The sequence below is a fragment of the Pundamilia nyererei genome, unplaced genomic scaffold (genome assembly GCF_000239375.1).
Source record: "Pundamilia nyererei isolate P.nyererei 1_Seehausen unplaced genomic scaffold, PunNye1.0 scaffold00119, whole genome shotgun sequence".
Lineage (NCBI taxonomy): Eukaryota > Metazoa > Chordata > Actinopteri > Cichliformes > Cichlidae > Pundamilia > Pundamilia nyererei.
Window position 1 is genome coordinate 1,098,612 of NW_005187520.1, and position 5,536 is coordinate 1,104,147.

The window sequence follows — 5,536 nt, forward strand, 5'->3', positions numbered from 1 at the left end:
CACACACACACATACACACACAAACACAGGCTTGGCACACACAAACACTCCCACTCAGGCTCCTGTGAACAAAAGCTCAGGGGGAAGCAGCTGAGATGAAGCTTTCATGATTCCTGTGTGGGAAAAAAATTGTAGTCTTTTTTGTGAGTGATATCCACACACACACACACACACACACACACACACACACACACACACACACACACACACACACAAAGCTATAACATATAACATATACACACAGCGACATAAACACACACTCATAGCTCAAACAGAACAGATCCTGTGGGTTTTTATTAGTAGACTATTGAAGGCTGAAGAGGCTGAAGGCTGATACACCCCTCCAGTGAATGGGGTGTGTCTGTGCACTCTTCTAAAACCACCTTTGTGAGGACCAGCTTTAGTTTTAAACCCTAATAGTGGGGACATTTTGGCCATTTCCCTTTTTTGGGGGGGGGCTTGTTTTCTACATGGATTAGAATGAGAGCATGTCACTCCCATGATAAGCTTGATAAGCTGTTGTTAGAATTTATTTAATATTACTTTCTACACCAGGATCCTTTTCTAAGTAGCTGAAAGCTGGTAACTGTGCAGGGGCGGGTCTAGCAAAGTTTTGCCAGGGGGCCAGGTAGGGCATTAACAGGGAAAGGGGGGTACAAAAACATACTTTTCTTTCTAATTGTCATGTCTAGCTTTTAATAAATAATTATCTGAATCTTACAACCATAGTTTTCATCTGATGTAAAATGTATAGAAATCCATTATGGTATATAGTAACTATTAAGTCAAATTTATAACCTAGAAAGCTACAGTACTTTTTCCTTTGCAATTCTGTTTAAGAAAGATGTTGAATCTATTTAATTATTGTAGAAAAATTATTGACTTCTGTGCATTTTTTTTACATGTGCTTTAAATTAAAGTTGATTACGTCAATTAAGCATTATGAGGGTGGGGGATGGTTCCCTATTTGTTTGTTTTTTTGTTTTTGTTTTTTTTCTGGGAGTAGGCAACCCTATTAGTTAGGTTGTTTAATATTTCCACTAAGTACTCTTTAAAATACCAGAATAAGGAGGATGGTGTAGGTTTAAGTTTATTAGATTGATCAGTATTGCTGAACTATGAAATATTTTGGGTGCAGTGCATTTTTTGCATACAGGTATAACAGAATAGCTTTAGTGTTTTTTTTTTAACTTGAGTGTGAACTACAAAATGCAGCAAGATATTTAAAAAATATTTTTTATTGTTTATGAAATACCCTATATCGGATTCATATCGGTATCGGCAGATATCCAAATTTATGATATCGGTATCAGTATCGATATTGGATATAAAAAAGTGGTATCGTGCCATCTCTAGTTTTAACATTATGAAAGGTTACATTTTAACTCAAACAGGGATTTATCCCCGAAGTTTAATCTGCGAGTCCATAGCCTAAACATTGTTTTAGTGCCTAAACCTAACCAAACCTCAACTTGTTTACTTGATAAAGATTTTTGTAGATTTTTGTTTTAATCTCAAATCACAAAATGATGCTGATGATGATGAAGGGAGTACATTGAAAAATGCACTGGTATTCCTTGCACCGGTAATTAAATAAAACATGATGGTTCCTAAGTTGGGAGAGAAACAGTGTTGTTTTCACAAATGGAGATTTTTCTTTCCATTCAAGATGAAAGATGACTGACTAGAATTCAATGACTGCTATGCACTCTGATGTCTCTAGCCCTTTAGCGTTCTGCTCAACCAATTGGTAGAGCACATTTTCAGGCCATATATCTAACTGAGGCTTTCACTGAAATTGACCTACATTGTTAGGTCTTTTCTACCAATTGGTTTACATCTGTAATGCCAAAAAAATCCACCAGAAGGCACTGTGAATGGAAACTGTTGGCGCTTCTTATACCTCTCCCAACCAGCAAGTCAGAAACAAAAAACCATCCAACATATTTTGAGTGTTTTTGATGAAACTAAGGTAGGAAGATATCATCTTTTGATATATGATAGTGTTAGAGGACTTACTAAACAGATGTATGTCACTTGACAGCATTAAAAAAGTGGTCAACCAAACGGTTGATTTTTCCCTTTATGGTGCTAATGCTAACATAACCTAAATGTTATTAAAATTGATTATAAAATTGATTATAAAATCAGACCACTACACCCATTTTCTTATCCATTGCTGTTGATAAATCACATTAAGTGTTAGCACAGCAAGAATATGCTAAAATAATTTCCTCAGTAAGTCATTTCTGAGTTAATATTAGTAAATATTATAAAAATCAAGAATAACACATGGAAATCACAAATATCACAACTGATTACCTTTTAACCAAATTACAGTAGCTGGTAAATTAATATTACTAAGTTGTCAAAATGATAATTTTATTTTTAACAAGTACTATATGGACGCTAAACAATTATATGGCTAAAAATCACATGGTCCTGTGGCATGATACTCATGATACCATCCATCTTCAACCGCAGTGTGTTTGAGGTCATGGTTTTATATGAAGCTACAAGGGCTGGCACTCTCCACTAGTATATTGCCAACAAACCAGATGAGTGGGGCTTTAAATTGTTCTGCCAAGCAAGTTTATCTGGCATCATCCACGACTTGCTGCTGTATCACTGAGGGGAGCATTGGAACAGAAGCTACCTCTAGGGGCCAAAGTTGTAAAAAACAGTATGCAAACCCATAAAAGAACCTCAGCTCTTCACAAGTTTCAGCTTGGTCCAGAACTTGCACACCTCCTTGGGTGTCAGGTGCATTGGTACTGTATGACCAAACTGCACTGGTGGAGCTCCCCTGATGGCATACAAAGACCTGATGAAGAAGGGCCATGGAGCCTGTTATTACAGGTCTGATGAACGTCTGATTGCAATAAAATGGTTTGGCAAGAAATGTGTCAACCTTCTAAACAATGCCTGTGGGTTCATGCCTCTTTCATCGGTCAAACGATGGAGCAAAGAGTCCAATGCAAAGATCACCATTCCATGCCCATCACTCATCCCTGTAATAAGTTACAAGTTAAGGAGATGGAATATCCACTGTTCGGATACATCCTTGACTTTAATACCTGGTCTACAAGAGGGACTGTGCCCTACTGGACCAGAAACCGATGGCTCTCAAAAGGTTTCCACCTGGCTGTGTCTGAACCAAGTTAACAAGACAGCATCTACAGTTGGACAACCATGATTCAGCTCTCCAAGACCACAGAATAAATGCTACACCCTAACACCCCAATGACCAAACCCACAAGCAGATGTGCTTGATTTGCACTGTTTTTATTTTATTTTTTTAAAAACAAAAATGATTTTGCACAGTAGCATTCAATCAGAAGTGGCCTGAATGTGAGTATTTTGTGCTATAGCACATTTTTCACATTTGCAGATGAAAAAACTGTGCATTATGTTGTTTGATATAATACTTTCCTTTGATGGAATGAAAACAGCAATGTTCACTGGCATGCTACTAGAAATAAACTGTATCCTGGATAGTTTTTGTTATTAATTTATTATAATTTGGCACTTTATTTGATTTTTTCAACTGTATTATCTAATGTACTTATTGTATTGTATTTGCATGACATTTCATACTTTTACCATTAAGTGACATCTCAACCGTTTGGTAGAGATCAATATTTTAAAAACTACAAGGTCTATTGAAAAAAAAATTGATTGTGGTTATTACTCACCCAAATCAATAAGAAATGCAAACAAAAAAAATTCCCATTGCTTTTTTCTTGGTGTGGACCTCAAAGGGCTAGTGGCAAAGATGCAACATAAGGAAGTTTGCATTATTCATTAGGTAGTTGTCTGATTTAGAATCAGAAGAGCAATGGTTGTGAATATTGCAAGTTTTTTATGTAAATAGCTTTTGATGCAGCCTGAAGCCAAAACAGAGGGGAATCTGTGCTGTTAGGAAGTTGGATCTAGAGAAATCTAAATGAAAAAGATCACAGCCATGTTAGAAAAAAATTAATAAATATATTTTAAAAAAAATTAGTCATAGTGAAAGCACTGTGTTGACCAGTGTCCTCAGAAAGTTGAAAGTCTTTGCATGCATACAAATTGTTTGTTTGACAGCACTCATTGCCCATATGGAAAAGAAATAGTGAAAACTTATATGTGATTACTCATGAAAGTGGCCACTTTCATGAGTAAATCATATAAGGATTATATAATTTACTCATGAAAGTGGCCACTTTCTCATTACTTTCATACATTGTTTTAGTAAGTATCCAAAACATACAAGTTTCATTATATAATTTTTCAAGGGCTCTTATATCTGTTTTCACTGTTATATGCTTTTCATACAAGTTTCACACAAGACAGATACAAACTTTATAAGATTTATATATATCTTTTCCATATGGGTGGATTGAGCAATACTCAGAAAAATGGGAAAGTCTAAGGAACTATATGAAGATCTAAGGAGTATTTACATAAGGTGACAAAGTCTCTTGGGAGTCATGCAGATTTCAAGATTGCCAGTTCAAACAACTAAATGCAATTACCAGTTATTAAAATGTGTCACTTTACCAAGGTGTGGAAGAAGACCCAAACACTCACCCTCAGATAAGAGGAAACTAGTTAGGGTGTTTTTTTTAACAACCTAGACCAGTAAGCTTCCTTTTCAAACCTCCCAGTTCAGGTGTACTGAAAATGTGTTGATTTTCTTCATAAGTCAGGTCAATGCCAAGAAGCCATCCAACTAAAATTAACTCTGACCATGTTACTAAGAGGAGTGGTCAGATATCCAGCCAGAATTTTCCCAGAAGCTTGTTGATGAATACAAAAATTGTGTGGTTTAGCTTCAACTTGCTAAGGGACATTTAATCAATTAATGGGGATTTGTGTATATATTTGAGCCTGTATTGTCATGATCCAGGTGAGTGACTGTATTTTTTCATAGAGCTGGAGTTTCCACATCTGGGCGGAGCTGCTCCATTCAGCTGTCTGTCCTCACCTGTCGGTAATTTGACTGCCAGTATTTAGGACCAGTCCACTCAACGAGTCCTTGCTAGAGCTTCAGCGAACCTGTGTTGGTGTTAGGCTGCCAAGTTCTCATGGTTTTTCATAGTTATTCTCGCTTATCTTGTGTCTTCTCTGTTCATCAGGATGCTGAACAGAGAATTAAATCACTGACTCTCCGTCAGTGATTTAATTGGAATGTTTACGTTTTGTTTTTGTTTTTTTTCTTCTCGTGTTTTTTTTTTTCCTCTCTTTTCCCCGTCTTGGTTTTATGCTGCTCACCCCTGTCCTTGGTTTCTTTCTTTATTCCTTTCACTGCCTCGATCACCTGCTTAGACACTCATCCACAAACATCCTTTATTTCGACACATACGCACCATAGGCTCAACGGCAGCACATTTACTTCAGTCAGACAGCGCACACAGTCGTTTAGGATACACACACTTAAGCCAAGCCTACTCATATTAGTAAATATGCATACACATAGTCAGACTCAGGGAGCATCTCGCCACACATTTTTTCTCTCTCTCCTTCTCCTTATTTATGAACAAGTGACGTATTC